Source organism: Balaenoptera borealis, assembly GCF_965194805.1.
Source record: "Balaenoptera borealis genome assembly, chromosome: 21".
In the NCBI taxonomy this organism is placed as follows: Eukaryota; Metazoa; Chordata; class Mammalia; order Artiodactyla; family Balaenopteridae; genus Balaenoptera; species Balaenoptera borealis.
In genome coordinates this window covers 7,095,165-7,117,912 of record NC_138880.1, presented here as the reverse complement: position 1 = coordinate 7,117,912, position 22,748 = coordinate 7,095,165, and the positions used below count along the sequence as shown (strand labels likewise).

At 40.3% G+C, this 22,748-nt stretch overlaps 1 protein-coding gene across 1 annotated transcript in view; it reads left to right on the top strand.

Annotated features, from left to right (window-relative positions):
* ZMAT4 (zinc finger matrin-type 4) overlaps window positions 1–15,422 on the top strand; it is a 422,482-nt gene extending 407,060 nt beyond the window's left edge. Inside the window, exon 8 of the transcript XR_014239095.1 lies at window positions 7,514–15,422. The gene's annotated coding sequence lies outside the window, so the exon portion shown is untranslated. The remainder of the gene's footprint in view (window positions 1–7,513) is intronic.
* The last annotated feature ends 7,326 nt before the right edge of the window (window positions 15,423–22,748 follow it).

The following is a 22,748-nucleotide window of genomic DNA, read 5'->3' as shown; positions in this document are numbered from 1 at the left end:
AAAAAATTTTATTTATTTTTGTCTGCGTTGGGTCTTCGTTGCTGCACGCGGGCTTTCTCTAGTTGTGGCGAGGGGGGTCTACTCTTCCGTTGCAGTGCACAGGCTTCTCATTGTGGTGGCTTCTCTTGTTGTGGAGCATGGGCTCCAGGCGCACGGGCTTCAGTAGTTGTGGCACATGGGCTCAGTAGTCATGGCGCACGGGCTTAGTTGCTCCGTGGCATGTGGGATCTTCCCGGACCAGGGCTCGAACCCGTGTCTCCTGCATTGGCAGGTGGATTCTTAACCATTGAGCCACCAGGGAAGCCCTCCATGCTTTCTTTCATTCTAACCTCTCTCTCCCCCAGCCACATACAATCCCCACATGCAGGTGACTTCTTTTCACTATTGATTAGTCTGCATTTTCTAAAATTTTTAAAAATTTTCTAAAACTCAAATCATAGTATCTACTATGTTGTATTCCTCTTCTGTGCCTGGCTTCTTTCACTCTGTATAAGGATTTTGAGATTCATCCACGTTTATTCCTTTGCATTACTGAGTAGGATCCCGTTGTACAGATACACCACATTTTGTCTACCATTCACCTGCTAATGAATGTGTGGGTTGTTTCTAGTTTGGGGCTTTTGCCAAGAAAGCTGCTGAAACATTTGTGTACAAGCTGTTGTGTGGTCATGTTTTTGTTTTTCTTGGGTAAATACCTAGGAGTAGAATGGCTGGCCCATATGATTAGTGTGTGTTTCACTTAAGAAACTGCTATATTGGCTGAACATTTCACTACATCCTTGGCAGTGTATTATTAAACAGGTAGATGCACTATATCTTTGCCAACAATTGGTGCTGTCAGTTTTTTGTTTTCATTTTTGATTTAGTATTTAAATGGGTATGTAGTAGAATGACGTTTTATTTTCCGGCTCTAGAATTGCCACTGTATTCTCTTTTATATTTTCTATCTCTTTGCTAAGAGTCCCTGTTTTGTATTCATTGCAAGTAAATATTCCTTTGCCTCGTCTGATACATGTGTTACAGTGGTTTAAAAAATCTTTATCTGCTAATTCCAATATGTGGGACTTCTCAGGATTGGCCTCTATTCATGTCTTTTCCCTTGAGAATGGGTCCCATTTTCTTGGTTCTTTTTAGTTTGAGGGTACTGGTTACTGGACATTATGCATCCAATTTCAGAGGATACTGGACATTATGAATGTTATTTTATGGTAACTCTGGATTCTGTTATTTTTCCTCAAAGATTTTTGATATTTGGTTTTAGCAAACAACTCATTTGATTAGATTCAGACTTATCCCCTTTCTCACCTATAGTGGGCACTGCTCAAAACTCAGATCACATCTTTTAGCCTTAGCTGAAAGCTACTTTGAGTCTGCTTATATTTGCCTTTGTCAGGGGCCAGCCAGAAACTTGGGCAATGTTTATATATGGAATTTGGGGCCCTCCTTTGTGCTTTTACATTTCCAGTATCCCCTCTTCACTTCTGGTGGCTGGGGTCGCCTCATGTTCTTCCCTTTGGTTCCCTAGTATAGAAAGACAGCTGCTTTTTTGTCTCCCTTTCAAAATCTCTCTGCTTTTGGTCATTTTCCAGTGCCTTCGGCTGTTTTTGTTTATTTGTTTTTTGTATTTTGCACAATGTTCATAGTTGCTCTCTGTGGTTGGGTCAGTCTGTGAGGAGCTTATTCCTTTCTATCACCAGCACCAACCTCTCATTCATTTTTTATCCTAAATAGATAACTATCTCTTGCAGCTTTTTCGTCTTATTCCAACCCATATTTCGGGGTCTTACCTTCCACCCCCAAGTGACTGATGGTGTTTTCCAAAATAAAAATAGTCCTATCTCTAAAGACAAGTTTGGGGTGCCAGCTGTTAAGATAGATAATCTTCCCACCCACCCCCCCTTTTTTTTTTGGTAACCCAGCCACAGAGCTAATAATTCAAGGTTAGAGCCTATAGGTGAGTTTGGGGCAATAAACACAGGGAAGAAGCATGGAACACTATAAAACATTCTGTTTCTGCAGACTATGCACGACTGAAGAAAAAGAGACCAAGAGAGAACAATAAGTGAGGTCGAGAGAATAAAATGAGCAATGACCTTATCAAAATAACAGAAGCAGCCAAAGATACAAAGTGGTTGCTCTCCAACAGAGGCAGAGAAAGCCCCTGTAAAATGCTGACTGGATACCAAATAGGTGCAGTGTGGGGTCTGTCGTCTGCTACAGGAAGGGGCAGATGGCAGGTGATGACATAAAGACACAGAAACAGAACTGAAACTCCCAGTCATTTGCAGTGAGATGACTATTCCCAACTCCCCAGCAAGGAGAGGCTGGGAATTAAAACCACAATGCCATCATTCCAGCATGACTGATGAGTCAATGTGGTGAGCACATTTGCACACTCTGTAATGCGGTCACCTACCAATAGTTTGTGCTTGTTTTCTCCTGAAGTTTAGAGAGAGAATCCTATTCCTGTCTGGTTGGAGTTGGAAATATCTGGTCATTCTCATACTGTGCACTCAGGCACGTTGCATGCTTGGGGCTCAGAAGGCGCTGCCACACCAATAGCTCCGGGAGAAATGGTAGAGGGAGACCAGAGGGGCCCATCCAGGAAAGAAAACTACTTAAAAACAGAGTGTTTCCTGGGCCAATCTGATTATCAGTTTATTAGTAATATATATATGTGTGTGTGTGTATATATGTGTATATATATTCTACCTCTTAGATCCCCCAGGGTGGCTGAACCACACGTTCTCTGCTCTCTCTCGTCTTTGCTCAGTTCCTTGAATCTATCCAACTGCTCACAGCAGCATGATACTAAAGACAACCTCAATCTCATACGTTCCTCACACCAACCTCCAACTGCTCTCTCTTGTTCTTCTCAGCCCAGAGACTTGAAAGAGTCATTTACATTTTCTATCTTGACTTTGTCTCCTAGTCACTTCTGGGTTCATCAAAAAATATTATTATGAAGTATTTCAAATATTCAACAACAATGTATGTAATGCACGTATAAGCTATGGATGTTAATACCCGTGAAGCCTTCACCCATCTTAAGAAGAAGAGTGATAGTGATACCAGTGTGCATCTGTCCACAGTGGAGTCCCTTTCCCACCCACCTTTGGTTCCACTATACTGATTTTTCTGGTTTTCATTTTCTTCCTATTCACCACAGTATGACCTACATGTATATATCCATTAGCAATATATTGGGAGTTTTGGTATATTTTCAACTTTGTATAATTTATATTATGTATTTTCTAATACTTGCATTTTCTCTCAATTTTGTAAGAGTTCTTTGTTTTGTTACAAGTGGCTGCAGTATTCATTTTCACTGCTGTATAATACTCTGTTGTGTGATTATAGTTTAATTTAGGTATCCATTCTCTTTTTGAATGACATTTGAAGTTCCTCCAGGTTTTATCTTTTTAAAAAAGGTTTGTCTTCACTCTACATTTTTTTCTTGGGAGACTTACTTTTATAACTTTTAAATATGTTCCCAAATTTCAATTACCCTCATCTTTAGATCACACATTCAAATTCTGCTGGACATTTCCAGCTGTGTATTTCACAAACACCTCAAGTTCATAATTCTTGAATTCTCCCTAATCTTCAACCTGTATCTAATTGATTACAAAATCCTGAGAATTTGACGTACAAAATATTCTGGAATCCATTTTCTCCTTGGCAGCCCTGCTATGACTATCCAAGTTTAGCCTTTTACAGTTTCTCCCTTGGGCTGTTGAAACAATAACACAGTGAGTTTCTCTGCCTTCACACTTACCCTGTGAGTGACATCATTGGTACAGCCCCCAGAGTGATTTATCTAAAACTCAATGTGACTGTATCAGTTCCTAATTTTAAATGACCCCTGGTTTTGAGTCACCTACACTGTAAAATCCAAGCTCCTACCACGGTACCCAGGCACTTCACAGATTCCTTGCACTGCCTTATCTCCTACTCCTCCCTGTTTACATTTTAGATGCCAAAGACCTCACGGTTCTTCAGATATACTGTGTGGGTTTCTTCCTCCAGGCCTTGCATATGAAGTTCCCTCTGCATACAATACTCATGTTTCTTTCTTCAGCTGACTACTTCCTTCTCAATCAGCAAGATTCAGGCCAGTCATCCCCTTCTTATTCTACCCTGTTCCTGCTCCTCCCATAGACCTTAACCCATCGTGTTAAGAGTGTTCATTTATATGTCTATATTCTCTTCTAGAATATAAACCAGAGAAAAGACACATTTATTTTTATGTACTCAGCACTTAGCACAGTGCCTAGCTCCTAATATTTTCTCAAAAGATGAAAATAAGACTTTGACCTGAAATAGTTAAATTACCTCATCACACCCTATCACAGTGGCCTGAATGAAATACATGTTGACACTACACTTCTCTTCCTTAATTTTCAAGCAAGTTTCTGATGTCCAATTAGTTTTTCTTAGTGAGTTAGAATCTACAACATACGGTCTCTATAAAGGGGTACTTGCTGTTTGTTATACGTTGGGTATGTTGCTGTCAGCGTGTTTACCCATTTAGCCAGTGTTCCTGGTCGTTATCGCTAAATAATAAACTACCTCAAACTTAATGATATAAAAACACCATTTTATTGTGCTTGCCAGTCCCAAGAGCCAGATATAGGGCACAGTGGGAATGTCTTGTCTCTGTTCAGTGCTGTCTTGGTCCATAGCTGGGGTGCCCGAAACAGTGGGGGGCTGAAATCACTCCCATGCCTGGTACCTCGGCTGATATTACTCGAAGTCTTAAAATACCTACCCATGGCATCTCCAAGCTGCTCGAGCTTCTCACATAATAGTTTTACTGGGTTCTGAGAGGGATCCTCTCCAAGAGAATCAGGTCATCTGGAATTATTTCTGCAATGCGTGGCTGGTTGAAGCAATCGTATCTTCGTAAGCCTGAGCCTCTGAGTTCTAACAGTCTGATGTCTAGACAGGAGGGACTGATGACTAGATTCACACATGGGCTGCTCCTTGGAAGCTCCATCTCAGTGCCCAGCTGGCAATCTTAGCTGGTGTCCCTTTTAGGGTGGCCCCCACCTGCGGGGAATGATGGATTTCTCATTGACCTGGCCCCCCCCCCCCCCCCCCCGGGAGAGGTGAAGTTATCACACATTAGTAAAAAGAATGCATTTCTCAATTTCAAGGATCTGGGCCTTGTTTGTTTCAGGGGCATTCCTGACCTTTAAGGTTGTTTATCTGGGAATTCACTTGACCTTCTGTGATAGATCTCGGGGCTTCCCTGTGGAGAACAGACTCTTACATCCCAAACAGTAACTTTCCATGATCTCACTCTCTTTCCTCTCCCCTTTTGTTATCAGTCAAGTTTCTCTGGGTCCCTGAGAAAGAACATATTGCCCCAGGGAACAAGGTATTTCCCAGAAATGCAGGCTTCACCCTGGTGCTGAAACACACCGTATTTTGGAGTCGTTCTCTTGCTCAGTTTACACTGGAGTTTGGCAGCTGCGGTTGCCTGGGGCGCCCGAGCCCAGCCCCCTCTTCAGTCCTCACACCCAGGCGCCGCCTTTCACTCTCCACACCCATCCCTTTCAGCATCACCTCTGCTCCATCCTTCCACGGGTGCCTTCCTTCTGGACAGAACTGTGTCCCATCAATCCAGATGCAGACGAACTACAGCTTGCCCTTCTTTTTTAAAAAAATTTATTTATTTTATTTATTTTTGGCTGCGTTGGGTCTGTTGCCGTGCGCGGGCTTTCTCTAGATGCGGCGAGAGGGGGCTTCTCTTCATTGTGGTGTGTGCGTTTCTCATTGCGGTGGCTTCTCTTGTTGCGGAGCACGGGCTCCAGGCGTGCGGGCTTCCGTAGTTGTGGCACGTGGGCTCAGTAGTTGTGGCTCGCGGGCTCTAGAGTGCAGGCTCAGTAGCTGTGGCACACGGGTGTTCCGTGGCACGTGGGATCTTCCCGGACCAAGGCTCGAACCCATGTCCCCTGCATTGGCAGGTGGATTCTTAACCACTGAGCCACCAGGGGAGCCCCCAGCTGGCCCTTCTTAAAAGCCAGATCATTTTGCCATCCTGGGAGAATCTCCGGATGTGCTTCACAATCTCCCAGATTCACAGGCTTCCTTCCGAGCCGAACGGAGGTCTCTGAGCTCCTCTTCCTGTGGCTCCTGTGCTATCACAGGTGCACCTGTCGCTTGCCCTCCAGGCTTTGAAAAGGCCACCATGTCAAAGCCCACTCTCAGATTGATTTCCTCCTTCCCAACGTTCTTCTCTCCCCAGCGATGCTCTTCATGGTTTTCCCATCTGCTTCTTTAATAATAATTAAATCAACGCAAAGGCCACGACAGTCACAGGGCCATTCCAGAAGAGGGGAAGAAGAAAAGGTTCATTTCTAAAATAGAAATTCTAGTGCACCAGGAGGACAGGCATTACAGTAGTCAGTACGTGAGCCATTTTGTTATGGAAAAATCTGGGTTTGTTTTGCTTCTGTCGTATTTTTCCTGTTGCTTCTGTCTCCAAAGATATTGTCCTACTTCAGAGCAGGGGTGCTTGCGGCATTGCTTTGCTTGAGGTGGGACAGTGGGGAGGACTGCAAATCTGGTTAGCAATTCCTCTGCACCAAAGTCAGCAGATTTGCCCTGTGGGCAATTGGCTCCCGGCTGTTGGGGCAGGGCTGGCCCTGGGGTGGGGTGACTGCAGGACTTCGGGCCCCCTGCTTCGGTTTCCAAATGGAACCATCCCCAGGGTGGCCAAGCCGCTGCCATTTGTCAGTTTCTACCGGCACATCCTTTACAGATAAGTGGGCTGCAGCTCCGCCATATGGGCTGCTAATGGTGCAGCTGCCACAACAGAGCTGCACGCTCAGGGCTGAGCGAAAGAGCTGCGCGGAACGGATGGGGCCTGACACGGGAAGACTAAACACTGTCTGCCAGGCTCCCTGGGGCTTCAGTACGCACTGATGGAAGCCGAAGAGGATGTCTGAGAAATCTCACCTGCTGCGGGCCCAGACCTGCCTGCTCGGAACCTGAGGTTTCAGCATTCCATACCACCCTCCTTGGGGAGCAAGTGCTTTGGCTGTTTAATTGGGGTACATAACACAGGTGGCCTCTGGACCAAGCCTGAGTTGGAATGCCCCTGTCACTTCACAACAGCATGATTTGGGGCAAGTTAATGAATTTTCCTAAGCCTCAGTTTCCTCATTTGTAAATCGAGGATGCTAATACTTATCTTGGAGGGTTGTTACCGTGATGACTTGAGAAACTATACGTAAAGCGCTTTACACGGGGCCCGGTACAAAGGGCCTGGGCTTTGCAATCAGACATACCTAGGCTGTAATCTTAGCTCTGCCACCTACTGGCACCTGGAGCTTGGGAAAGACCTAACATGATAAAGCCTCAGTTTATGCATCTGTATAATGGCTCAACAATCATTTCCTAGTCAGTTGTTATTAGAATTAAGTGACAATCAGTGAATCTAGGAAAACATCTCACACACACCGGAGGCATGAGGATGCTGGTTTCCCTTCCTCTGTCGACACAGCTCGCTCTCACTCATCTGGTGCCTGTGTAGGAAGTGATTTCCCCCGTCACCATCGCCAGTTTATCGAGGCCAACAAGGACTTGCCTGTCAGGATCCTGCCGAGGAGTTCATGCATCCAGCTCACACCTGCAGTCAGGAGTGGATTTTCCACCCGAGGTGGCATGAAGAAAAGGTACGTAAATGTGGAGCTTTCAAACTCTGCTTTCACGAAGACTAATTACCACCCCTGAAAGGCCCAAGCCCGGGATTTATATGTGTGGTCGCAGATTTACCTCATTCCTTCCAGACCACCACAATAAGCTCAAAAGAATGGATAAAAGTCATTTCCCTTTGTTGAAAAATATGGGGTCGAAGCTGTAGGATATAAAATAGCATTTAAGCTATTCCTGAAGGGAAGAGGCATTTGGTGAGAGAAGAAAAAGCATCAAAAAGCAAAGAAAACAAAGGGAAACTGTTTTAGGCAGCTAAAACAGAATGCTACAGAAGGAGTTCGGGTCCATGGAGACGCAGAGAAATTAGCACAGTGGCAAAGGGGGAATGACAGGACAGGACAGGAAAAGGAGTGGGGTCATGTGACACTTCTTTGTCCTCTTCTAGCCTCTTAGGTAATGGGCTCTGAAATGGAGAGAGACCACCTGAGAAGGGGCCCGGCCATCCTGAGTCTGTTGGTTTCCCTGAGGGGATGGCACGCACCAGCGCAGAGGAAGCCTCAGGGCTCCCAGATGTCTTTGTGCAGCTGAGTTAGGAGGTTGAGTGTGAGAAAGTTACAAGATAAATTCCGTGACTAAACCTCAAAGCAGATGGCAGAGCTGGAACATTGTGCGTGAGGAGGGAGTCCGGTGATGATGAAAGCCAGGACAGTGAGGAATCGTCTTGGGCATCCCAGGCTCGCTGTGGTCAAGGTCAGAGCTCTGATAACAGGCACAGGGCACCTTGGAGCCTTTCTGAACTGTTATTCACATCTGATGCTTTAGTGTACCCAAGATTCAGCACCTGAGCAAAGAGGGCTACAGGAATTATTGTTTACATTTTTCAGATGGGAAAAGCAAGTATGGACATCATTAGAATCATAGTCTTAGAAATGAAAGGAATCTTGGTTGTATATGTTACCAAAGGGACTTGCAATAGCTCACCATAAACAGAGAGACCCATATATACTGAAGCTGTTAACACAGACTGAAAAGGTGAAAGGGACAGAACAAAAGAGAGAGAGAGAGAGAAACAAACCCAAACCCCAAACTCCTTTTTAAAACCAGCAGCAACTGGAGCTTTATGCTTCCTAGCAACAAAGACAAAGGGAAACAAGTGACCTCAAGATCACCTAATCCAACCCCCTCATTTTAGGGATTAGGAAATGAAGGTCTATATTATTTTTAAAAGCTTTTCATCAGTGAAATGTGTTTCTGGAGTTTCTGTAGCTAAGTATGGAATTATTTCCACTTTAATGTTGCAGATTGATGTTTTTCAAATGGGCTTTTTCGTGAGGCACAGCTGACCTCCCAGAAACCAATTACGCACCAGAGCAGTGCCGAATGCTACATGAAAAATTAACCTTCAAGGGGTTAGAACTGCTTCCACAACAAGAAAACAGTCCGTTTACGGGAGTACCACGGTCCCGACCATCTGCAAGCCTCGTGTTCTGGATGCCCTCTCCACTCCCTTCAGTTACATTACTCCAAATCCTTCCATCCTTTTGTCATCCTCACCTTGCTGTCCTGATTTCACCCTAGTTTTCCACTTTTGCACATGGTTGATGGGCTTAGGGCAAAGTGAGAGTGGCCCCTCAGGAACCCTGCCTGGATAGTGATTATTTGCTGAAATTTGCCCCAGGAGTTGGGCAGTCAATTTAGCAGATCATCAGGCAGGTAACTGATGTACTTGAGAGAGCAAACCCTCTCACCCAGTCCCTGGTGCACCAGACAGGTTTTGAAAGGTAACGAGTGGAATGATGGAGCCTTGAAGCCTCTAGGGCAGGAGAGAGAAAAATGCTATTGGAAGGGGCCCTGATACATCACTAAGTGATGGGACTCATGACTCAGCCATGGTATCTACCCCCATGAACCTCCCTACCCAAGGCACAGCAGCTGATCTGATCTGTCTCACCTGCTTCTCGTCCCAGCTGGTATGGCAGCAACCAGCTCGACCTGGATTGCCGACACCTTCACACAGGTACAACCTGGCAACACCTCACATCACCCTTGTGCCAGTCGCCTCTTGCTTCCCATTTCAGGGCATCTCTGCTCAGCACATTGCATCTGTGACCTACAGAGTAAAACTTTGATTGGGGGGAAGAAGGGGGCAATTTTTAGCGCTTCTTTGTGGATAACCCTCAGGACCAGTTACATTTAATGGTGGCTGTTTCATCAATGTCTTTCGGGTTGTCTCTCTCCCCTGCCCCCTGCGTCATTCTCCTTACCCCTCTCTCCTGCTCTGTGAAGTTCCCTGGTGAATTGAAAGTTGAAAGGCTCTGCTTCAGTCTCAGCTTCTGGGAGAAGCTGGGCATAGACAGGTACTTACCTTCTGGACCATTTCTCCTGCTTCCAGTTAAACTGGACCAGGCTTTCTGGTCAGGCTTACTGAGAGAGCAAATTAGATTCTATGATTAATTTGATTTTTAACTTTGATTTTGGCCACCGAGACTTGATTTGCCTCTTTTGGAGAAAGAACCCTGATTTTCCTTGGGCAGTTATCCATTTACCACCCCTGGTTACGCAGATCCAGTGAAGTTCATTCCAAGCGGAGCTCAAGGAGTGAACATGTGGTTTGCTTCCAGCCAATCAGAGCACTGTATACCTGCTGGCCAATGGCTGATCCAGGATGGTCACATGATCCAAGCTGAGCCAATGTGACACGATAAAAACTTTTGCTAGGACTATTGGATAAGAGGCATATAGTATCTTCCACTGTACTTGCAAGCCTGAACCTAGAAAATGTGGTAACAGGGCTGTTGCAGCCATCTTGCTAACCCAAGGGGGAAGTCATCTCATGAGGGATCCAACATAGAGGAAACAGAGCTCCGAGAAACCAGGACCTGGTGACATAGTTTGACCACACTCTTCCCTCCCATTAAGCTATGGCTGAGGCCCTAGACTTTTCATTTATTTGAGCCAAACATTCCCTTTCTGTGTAAACCATTTTGTTGTTGTTGTTATTGTTCGTTTACAATCCAGAGAATCCTGACTGATTTAAGGGTACAGATTTGCAACTAGTAGATAAGTCCCGGTGATCTAATGCACAGTATATTGACTACACACAATAATACTAAATAATAAGCATCAAACTTGCTAAGAGACTAGTCTTGATTATTCCCACCACAAGAAAGAAATAATAATTATGTGACATAATAGAGGTGTTAGCTAACACTACAATGGCAACCATATTGCAATATATAAACGTATCAAATCAACCCTTCCTACACCTTAAACTTATACAGAGTTATATGTCAAATATACTTCAATTTAAAAAAAAAGATGGAGGAGGTCTTTTATTTATTTATTTATTTATTTATTTATTTTCCCTCCATTTTTACCAGTAAATTCATTATTTTAAAGGTGCCCAGATCAGTTGCCCATTTTATGAATTTGTTGATTGTTCCCTTATAGCAATAAGAAAATCTGTGTACCCTGTATTCTTGTAAAGTGAATTTTCTTCTGGTGACTGCTTCAAATATGTAAATATATCTCATATATAGTGGTATGTAGTACTATCATTATCATTGCTTCTCAAAAATCCTGCAATTTTTCTTAGTATCCTTTGCTCCAAAAATTGTCTAATAGTTTTTAAAAAATATTCAGATGAAAGAGATTTTCAATTTTTTATATTTTATTTTAAATTTCCAGATCTTATGCATGATTATAAGAAAATATAAGATTTCTCTTTATGATACTTCTTGATATTTTCCTGATATGACTCTTCATATATAATAAAATATGACATGTTCTATAAGCATTTTGGAAGAACATACGCTGTCTCTTTTTTAGACTGTAGGGTGTTATGTATAAAATTTACTATATTAATTATGTTTCTTTTATTTCCTATATTCTTATTTATGCCCACTTATTATATTTTATACTGAAAGTGGTATATTAAAGTTTCACATTATAAAAAAAAAAAAAAGAATCTTGACTGATATATCGAGTTCCTTCTGCCTCACGTTCCTTAGTTGTGTGGTCCATTTTGGTTGTCACTGTTAGACTGTTTTCTAAAATTTATGTGTATTAAATGTTGAAGATATAAAAAAGAATAATTTTAAGATAGCTATCTATCAAACTCCCAATTTTTGCCACCCAGTTTAAGAAAGAAAACATGACTGTTTAAAGTTCTCTGTTGCCTCATCTAGATGCTACACCTAACTCTACACCTTCAGAAGTAGCCACTACCTTGAATTTTGTGTTAGATCCCCTTGCTTTTCTTGAAAAATTTATCATATGTTTGTATCTCTAAATAATGAATGGTGGTTTTGCATGATTTTTAACTTTATATGAATGCAGTCATGGTGTACATCTTCTTCCTTGGCTTGCTTTTTAAACTCAACTCTGTACCGACGATCCCCGACTTACAATGGTTTGACTTAACGGTTTTTCAACTTGACGATGGTTCGAAAGCATTACACATTCAGTAGGAACTGTACTTCAAATTTTGAATTTTGATCTTTTCTTGGGCTGGTGATATGCAGTATGATCCTCTCTCAGAATGCTAGTCAGAGGCAAAGAGCCGTAGCTCCTGGTCAGCCATGCAATCAAGAGGGTAAACAACCGATACACTTACGACCATTCTTTCTCACTTTGAGTGCAGTATTCATATTACCACGTGAGATATTCAACACTTTATTATAAAATTGGCTTTGTGTTAGATGATTTTACCCAACTGTAGGCTAATGCACTTAAGTAGGCTAGATGTTCAGGAGGTTAGGTGTATTAAATTCATTTTTGACTTACATTATTTACAACTTAGGTTGGGTTTATGGGGAAGTAACCACTTTGTAAATCGAGAAAGATCTGTATTCTGAGATTCTTCCGTATTGTTGCGTGTAATTATAATGCATTCATTTTTGATGTTGTATGCATATACTATGATTTTTTCTGCTGTTGATAGCATTTTTATTTCTAGATTTATTTGCTCTTGTAAACTACTGTGCTATGAACATTCTTGTACATGTCCTTGTGCACCTGTGCATAGGTCTCTTTAAGGCTTATATCTTCAAGAAGAATCTTTCTTCATCTGCAGGTTCATATTTACTAAATAACTCCAAATTGTTCTTTAGAGTGGTTTTACTAATGTACACTTCCATAAATCATGAATAAGTACAGTTTTCCCATAATTTCTCTAAAATTTGATATTATCAGACCTTATTGTTTGCCAATAATGATGCCTATGAATTTGTATCCCTTGTGGTTTCAACTTACATTTTTTTCTGGTTGGTAATAATGTTGAAATCATAATGACATCAAAAGGATTTGATCAATGTTTCCTCTGAAGGTAAAACATATATTATATATTACACATCTTTTATTTTAAAGTGAGCACCTGACATATATTTTTCATCAATTAATGAGAAAACCAAAAAAAAATCGTGAGGTTGTTCAAGGAGAATTGAAGAGAGTGGAGAATTTGTAGTGGCTGATGCTTTGAATGAGGTGGCTAATTTCCACACAAAACTAGTTAAAATCCTACAGTGTAATAAAACTTCAATTTGGAGGATTATCACTTCTATATACATAAATCTTTTGCATCTCTGTCAAATGGAAAAATTCTTTGCACTCATATCAGACCAGAATCATTTACATTGCTATACATTTTTTATATCATCTATACTTACAGACTTGAAAACTATCCTAATCAACAGTGAATAATAAATCAAACGAAGGAAAACATTCCAAGTGGAGAAGTTGACATGATTTTTCTGTATAGAACCGGATAGTAAGTGCTTTAGGCTTTGTGAGTAATTTGGTCTCTGGGGCAACTACTCTTCTCTATCCATGAAAGCAGCCATAGACAATATGTAAATAAATAAGTGTGGCTGTTCCTATTCAATTGTATTTATTTGCAAAAAATAGGTGGCTTCAGTGTCTGACCTGTAGGCATAGTTTGCCAACCCCTGACCTGGAGAATCAGATAATCCACAGGGGAGCCTGCCAGAAAACACTCAGTGATACTGAAAGAACATTCAGTAATCCCTCTGGTCTATTTTTTTCTCAGCAGATATTTTTCTTAGCAGTCTTTCCTTTGATCATAAATAATCTTCCAAGATTATTCTTGATCACGAAAAGCTGGCCTCATTGTGTTTGACTCTAATTCATTTACACAGTTGCCGTAAAAAGTGTTAATTTACGCATATAAGCCACATTTTGATTCTGTCAGCAGATCTAGAGCTCTATGGTGTTGGGGATTGTAAGGCCCGAAAATTAACTTCCCTCTGGAGAAATGAAATAGTTTCTATTATTTTTCATTCCTCTCATTTTCTCTTTTAGTTTAAGGCCAGGGAATCAAATCCAATGTCTATAAATACTGGTGAAATTCTCTCTCCTCTAACTAAGGTTCATGGCCAGCCAGGAAATGGCCTTCCATACTACCTTATAGGAAGCTTTAAGCCAGGGGTCAGCAAACTTTGTGTAATGGGCCAGACCGTAGACACTTTAGACTTTGAGGTCATAACATCTCTTTTCCAACTACTTACTCTGCTGTTGTAGCGCCATCAACAATATGTAAACAAATGGGTGTGCTTGTGTTCTAATAAAACTTTATTTACAAAAACAGTCGATGGGCTGGATTGGATGGGCAGCCATGGTTTGCCAACCTCTGCTTTCAGCCATAGAGCAGGTAATAGCCCAGTTTCTCATCAGATATCATAGAAAGTAGAGAAGAGCAGATCAATATTCGAAGACAGATTTATCATTTTAATAGAGAGTAAACCTAATTCTGGTTATGCATCAATATAATATTTGATTCTAAAGGAATGAAAACTCTTTTAAAATAATTTTTTGAATGAACTCATCAAAACTGAGCCACTTTTGGCAAAATGTTAGCACAGTTTAATGCTTCTTTTCAGACTCATTATTTGAACGTATCATAATCCAAGGAAAATAAAATTCCCTCTTGCAAAAGGAATTCATGTGTTTTTCATCACGATCCTCTTTAACATGTTAGAACTGCCAGTCACTTAATTTTAAACAAAACTATCATATTTTTCACCTAAGCAAATGAAATCACATCTAATGACCTTGCATACTAAGTTGTACCTATATGCTACTCTTGCTCCTAGGAGAGCATTCATGTATGGTAAATAAAAATTTTACCAAAGTATGTAACATCTATTTCACAGAAGGAATTAGGAGGTGGGTGACATGTACAAATGCAAGCATTTTAACAAAATTTCAAGCTCATTTACATATATAGCATGACTCTTGTGGCCACAGATACCTTTTTTACACCTTTTTAATGTTTTAAAGCAGCAAAAGTGAAGACTTCTGTTAACATTGCTTAGGGATATAGCCACTCCAAAACGCATAAAATAAGAAGTTACAAAGCAAACACTATATATACATATACTATTATATATATTTTACATACATACATACACTTTTCTTGATAGTATTCTATCTTAGAAATTAGTCGAGTATTCAAAGATTATATATATTAAGCAACTCAATGAATATTGGTTTAAGACCTTAAAATCACCTATGAGATTTGGTAATTATGTTTAAATTGAGATAATTACTGTTAACATAAAAACACTTATCAGAGTTATAATTCAATTTAAACACATAATTTTATGTTTTTCATAATCTGAAACATTTGTGAGAGTAATGTAAGCCTCTTTATTTAGTAAATCAGTGTAAGAAGTTTAGGAAGATTAGATTCACCAAACTTGTCATCAAGAAATTAAAAAAACAAACACACAAACAAAAAGCTACATCTTCCTTTTAAAAATGAAATGAAATGTGCAGTTGTATATACTCTACACTGGTAAAGTCAGGGAAATAAACATAGCTGTTTTGAAAGCAAATTAATTGTACCAGACTGATTTGCTCAAGGATTCATTTTTATAACATGAGCTTAGCTTCCGATTTAGCACTTTCTATGAGAAGTTTTCTTTTCTTTAAAAGTTAGCAGATTTAAAGCATTAGAAATTCAGGGTTTTTTTATTTTCTGGGAATTGTGGGAATATGAGATTTAGATAAGTTCTTATTAATGTCCATAAATCAATGAGAACAGAGCACGTTTATTTTAAGGGATTTTGTAATTTAATTTATTAAAATACCCTGTATATGAATATATCCACATACACTCACGTGCATGCACTCTCTCTATATGTGTATATATATATATGCATATATATACATATAAATGTGTGTGTGTATATATATATATACACACACACCCCCACATACACACATATATACATTCATGAGACAAAATGAGAGGTGAAAGCTTTTCCCAGTTACAGACACAGGGAGTTTGCAGCTTATGCTTTACAACTGCTGTCACAGGACAGAATAACATAGAAAACAAAAATGCATCAATCCTGATCTCAAAGATCTATTCTCCTTTCTAGTGGAAGCAAGGCATGTTCTTGCCTAAACACACACAGAAAAAATCTAAGAAACCAAATTCTCTGTTATCTCTCCTCCAGTGAGACGAATCCCTCTCTCTCTGTTAGAGATTACCTAATGGTAATACCATAAAATCAACCCACCAATCACTGCTGCCACCAGTGGGCAATGACTTATGAGACATGAAAATCAGAACTAGAGGTGAACTCAGGGAAGAAGCAGAAGAAGCAAAGACAAGCCACAACAGAGCATTAAGAAGGAAAAACGAGAAAGAAAAACAAGGAAAGAAAGAAAGAAAAAAAGAAAGAGAGAGAAAGAAAGAGAGAAAGAAAGAAAAGGAGGAGGGGATGGAGGGAGGGAAGAAAGAAGGAAGAGAAGAAGGGGAAAGAAATCTTAGTGTGACCCAAGATTCACCCTAGAAGTCAAGACCTAAGTCATGTTTACACCTAAACAGCCCATAACGGCACTTCTTGGGCAACACAGTTCAAGTAGCTGTAGAAGGTAAACCAACTAGTCATCTCAGTAGGACCTCCAAAAAAGTGTCAAATATAATTTTCAAGAAGCTAAAAGCCATGTCTCTCATGCAAACATGAAGTAAGCATGTGTGAAAGATTTATGCAACTCATTAATGATAGAACCAGCTAGATGAGAAGGCCTTCTCTAATTTTCGTTTAAATATTTATTGGCTCACTTACATGCTCAAAACCTTCAGTACACCCTTATTTTCTTTGGTTTCTTGCATTTGATTGGCATAGAAAATCAAAAAAAAAAAAATGAAGAAAATCTTGGATCTTATGGAAAACAACATTCACAATAAATTTTCCACATCCTTATCATGTCTTTTGACTTCAAACCCTGAGTTCTTTCTACTGCACCGTCACCACAATTCCTGTTTTCTAGAAGCTTATAAAAACTTTGGAAACATGAACAAACAGTGAACAAATAAGGAACCCAAGGTAGAAACTCAGTGGTCACTGTGGGCTGATTTGCTCATAAAATCAAATTCATGGAGCAGGCAGGAACTGAATGGGTTCTGAAAGTCAAAAGTCCTTTAATAAGAGATATTCAATGGAAATAGGGCAGGATTTCATCTGCAGTATATTTGGGGGGATTTAAGCCAAAGAGAAGGTGAATTCTCAACTGATGACCCGAAAGTTGTCTTTATATGTTGTTCACTGGTAGTAGGTTTTACTGTTTCAGGAGAACAATTGAATTATAAAATATTTCCTGCCAATCTGTATTATCTACTTCTCACTTTTATTGTGAAAGCTCCAGACAGGAGCAAGTGGCAAATTAATCCATATGCCCTCTCGCCCATACATGAAATAACTTTGTATATCAGCTTTTAGACAATCCAAGAAACACCTTATTTGAAACCTGGTCAACAATGAGAAGAAAAAGAAGGAAAAGAGAGAGAGATGAAACTGACTTTCCTGCAAAACTTTAGAAAACAAAGGAAGAAACCATCTTCTAAGTAAAGAGCTTAATGCTGAGCAAACTGAATCCCTAAGTCCAAGATGTGGCCAAAATGACTTCAGACTTAAACTTGCAAGAACTTGATTAACACCAGTTCTTGGATGGGATCAGATCAAGGTAAACATGAGATATTTACGGTGAGTAAGCGAGGAAGGGTGATGGTATAGACATAAGTTGTTGATCCGGGGGCCTTTCTTTTCTTGTTCTCATCTTTATGGGAGAAAGGAAATAAGGTCTCTGAGTAAGACCCCTGTGAAACCACCTACTGTGAAGCTCCTCAAAAAAATATAGAAAGAACCACTCTTTAGGTGAAAAGTTAATAGCAGCAAGTAGGATAGAAATCTTTTGTGGAACAATATTTTTCTAAGAATGTAAAACAGATATGACTTGACAGTTCTTTCCATTTAAAGATGTGCAGTGTAAGTTTAGATTTCATAGTATTGTAATTCTCCTGCTAAGTCCAAGTTTAGGCATTCTAGCTAAATTTTTTATTTCCCATTGGTTGTCATCTGTAATCCTCAATGGATGTTGATTACGGCCCATGATAAAGAGATGAATTCATTAATGACTTATGGAGAATCCTTAACGATGGGGGTCCTGTGGGCTCTGGACATCCTGATTCAGTAGGTCTAGAATAGGAAATCAGCATGTATTTTTATTTATTTATTTTTTAATTAATTAATTAATTTATTTATTTTTGGTTTTGTTGGGTCTTGTTGCTGCGCGTGGGCTTTCTCTAGGTGCAGCGAGCGGGGGCTACTCTTCATTGCGGTGCGTGGGCTTCTCATTGTGATGGCTTCTCTTGTTGCGGAGCACGGGCTCTAGGCATACAGGCTCAGTAGTTGTGGCACTCAGGCTCAGTAGTTGTAGCTCGCTGGCTCAGTAGTTGTGGCTCACGGGCTTAGTTGCTTCGCGCATATGGGATCTTCCCGGACCAGGGCCTGAACCCGTGTCCCTTGCATTGGCAAGCAGATTCTTAACCACTGTACCACCAGGGAAGTCCCCAGCATGTATTTTTAAATACTCTTTAGAATTTCTGATGCTCCAAAACATTAGGGACCATTACCTTGGAGCATTGGGAACAGAATTGAAGATATAGATTAGTCTGCTTGTCTTGGAATATGTCTTCCAGAGGACTGCAGAGATGAGATTTAGAAGCAGGAGAGCAGCAGGAAATTGGATCAAGAGAGAGGAGGTATGGTAAATTTGGGGATGCATGTAGAGAAATTTGAAAAAATGATCTGAGGAGTTATATAGTACTGCAATAATGAAGATAGCAGAGGGATCTTTTAGTTAGCCTCGAGACAGCCAAGATCAAAAGTCCAGTTAGCTCTCTCAGGCTTCTTGGGATACAGCTGTGGCCTGATAAGACAAGCTGGATATGGTGATGACCATGGAATTTCCTTCTCCTCCTCAAGAAGGAGGGCAGTAGGTATACTGTATATATGCTCAATGCAGTGAACATTCCCTGGCCATCAGATCATGGTCACCTACCAAATGGTATCTGATAAAACATTCTTTCCTACCTGCATAGAGTACCTTTCTGAAAAAAGCTCAAGTTTGGGGGAAAAAAAAACTACGTAAGGCACTTTTTTTCCCACTTGTATCATCTTATATATAATTCAACACTTGATGTACCGTCATTGAATTTTCTTGGTAAGAGGATGTGAGAAACTGACAAGTAAGTCAAGTAAGAGTCACTAGAGTGGGCATGGAGACATTAACTGAAGACCTTTTCATGCCTTGCAGTGGGTTGAATTGTGTCCCTCCCCTCAAAAGGATTTGTCCATGTCCCAATCCCTGGAACCTGTAACTGTGACCTTATTTGGAAAAGGGGTTTTTGCAGATGTATTTGAGCTAAGGATCTCGAGATGAGATCACCCTGGATTATCTGACAGCAAGCGTCTTTGTAAGAGAAACACAGAGGAGAACCCAGAGGAGAAGGCCATGCAAAGACAAGGCAGAGATTAAAGCCAGGCAGTCCCTGGCCAAGGAACACCTGGAGTCTCAGAAGCTGGACGGGGCAAGAAAACCTTCTCCTCTAGAGCCTCCAGAGGGAGCAAGCGCTGACCAACACCTTGACTGTGGTCTTCTCACCTCCAAAACTGTGAGAGAATAGATTTCAGTTGCTTTAAGCCACTCAGTTTGGAGTCATTTGTTACAGCAGCCCTAGGAAACTGTGCATACCTCTCTAATAAGAGCGGGGAGATGGTCTTCTCTCACTACTGTTTTGTGCAATGTGTATGTGATGGAGAAAGAAAGAGGGATAAGGCCCATGAGGAGATAAGCAAAGGTCTCAAATTACTGGGAATGGCAGATTCCCATGAATTGGGAGGCGTGCGTTCCAAGGACCATGCTTGGAGATGGAATATTATTAGTGATGTGGACATGCTAGTTACATAGCCAAGAAAACAGAGGAAACATGGGAGAAAAGCAGTGGCAGAGGAAGTAGGAACTGGCAGCTTTAGAGAATTTCAGTGGCCAATTGAATGATTTAATCTGTTCTGGATTTTTCCTTGAGAATGGAAGTTTCATAGGGATATAAACCCCCCATGATTCTTCTGATGGGAACCCCATGACAGAGACGACTAGGATTGCACCTTCTTCTCAAATATCAGGTGGATGGAAGGGGTACAGCACCTGGTTATGCACTCAATGCTTACTCATTAAACATTAGGTGCCAATTTTTTCCCAAAATATCCTTGCACTACATCACTGTGTCAAACGAAACCGAAATGCTTCCTGAAGGGATAATTGCTAGAAAAGGAAAAGAGGCTTGGAGAAAATCTACATTTTTGGATGTTTATTCAACCTTTCTCCTGTGTCAAATGATCAGAAGGAACATTTCTCCAAAAAGTCACATTAGAAACATTAAGGCTCACGTCTCATCAAAGCCAGATAAATGCAGGAGAGAATGCTAGACAGGATAATATCTTCACAGTAATATTTCTTAAATATTTTTCACTGAAAAATAAATAAAATGTAATTTGATAATAAAATAATAAAATAAAATATTTATTTATAAATAAAAAAATAAAATAATTTTCATTTTATTTAGTAGAGGAGAGAACAAAGGGATTTCTGTTAATAAATATCTTAAACAGAACTTGATACCAAATTTTTTTATTGAAGTATAGTTGATTTACACTGTTGTGTTAATTACTGCTGTACAGTAAAGTGATTCAGTTATACATATATATACATTCTTTTTTTAATATTCTTTTCCACTGTGGTTTATCATAGGATATTGAATACAGTTCTCTGCGCTATACAGTAGGACCTTGTTGTTTATCCATTCTCTATATAAAAGCTTACATCTGCTAACGCCAGCCTCCCTCTCCATCCCTCCCCCAACCCCTCCGCCTTGGCAACCGCCAGTCTATTCTGTATGTCTGTAATTCTATTTCTGTTTCATAGATAGGTTCATTTGTTGATACCAAATGTTTAAGGAAACGCTTCTGCTTACTAATTTACTTCCATTTGCTAAGGCAGAATCAATATGCACAGAAAAACAAGGAAACTTTGTAAAGTGTTTTCTATTTTTCTGTAATTGGTCTCCACTTTACTTTCATTATTTCCAGGAGTGGACAACTTTTTGGGACACATATAATTGGTTTAAAAGGCACATAATTTTAAAAATCATTTAATTTTAGTAAGCCACATTACAGCCTGCATTATTCTTTTCAGAACTTCAGCTAACCTCGACTGCCAGCATGAGTGACACAAAAAAACTCAACAGACAAGGTCAGCACTAAAATGGAGTGTTTTAAATGTCTGTTCCAGACTTGTCTCCTTCTGCTGGTTTAGAAGTCATTTGTGGTTGACCAGTTATACGAGAAGTTGTGCCTGGAAATGAGTTAAGCGATGCCACATTTTGACCTTTTGTTCTTTATAGACAAACATCGGGGGCAACAGCCTTTCTTTCTGCCCTTTATTCTGGGTCTGGGTCTAATGTCAGTCTCTCTCAGTCTGCTTTCACCAAAGACTTGCACTTACTGACAATTTAAAGCCTGTGAAAAATGCCCTCCTGGTTCAAATCATCTCCGTTTTTTAAGGCACAGTGCCCATCCTGCAGTTTCCAATAAGCCTTTCATGATGCTGTAATTCTAAAAAAATCCTTTCCTATCAAGTCATTGCAACTCTTGCTTAGGAGTTAAGTTTGAAACCTAATGAATTAACATTTTCTGTTAAAACTCTGTGTTGACAAAGAGTTTATCATCAACTACATATTTTAATAATTATCAGAAAATTTTGAGGTAGGGTTTATTATTACTACTTTCTAATTTCAAGATCATGACACTTGAAGTGATTTGCTAAAGGTCACAAATGCAGTGAGCAACCGCCCCAAGATTCTAACCCAAGTTACTCATTCATCTATTTGTTCACAGGGACTGTACTTCATTGATTTTAAGGTGCATTTTTGGTTTAAATTTTAACATCTCCAACACTGGTATGTAGTGTTTAATTGGCACTGTTTTTGTTGTTCAAGAGTACAAAATACAATGGCATTTCTTACACCAACGCTATCCTAGATTAGATGGAGTATTTTTCTAATAAGGTGTTACCGTATTTTTCTAATAAGGTGTTACCAGCTGTGCTGGGCACAGAAATAAAACTGTGAGCAACACATTCATATTTCCCACTCCCGTAGCGTTTCCTGTAGCATTTCTGCCTCATCATACCACCCGGCCCTAGCCTGTTGTAAATTGTTTTCTATTTTGTCCCATGTGTTAGAAGCAATGGTCTTAAGATTACAAGCCATTTGAGGTGCTGCGGCTGGCCGAATTGCCTTCCTTGTATGTAACCCTTGATATCTTTCCAGTGTATCTTTTTCTGATGCTTATCTTGACTCTCCATGCCAAATGGAAGGGGTCTCAGGTGGTAGAATCATTATACTGATCCATATTTTTACAACATTTTTTTCTAGAATTTGAGAAATCACAGCTGCGCCAGTGATAGGGAGACAATCACGTCTCTGCAGTTTTGCTACACTCTCATTTACCGATGTTTAGGAGCTGATGCCTTAGGAGCACAGGAGTAGTTAATAGCTAAGTCCCTGCCCCCCACATATACTGGCCCCAAATACCACCATCCCACTGCCCCAAACAAGACAAAACTGAAACAGACTCTGTTTCTTTATAGCAGTCTTACATTGGTAGCTGCCACAGGTTCAAACACGTGAGGTTCTGAGAAATAGTGCAGCCAGG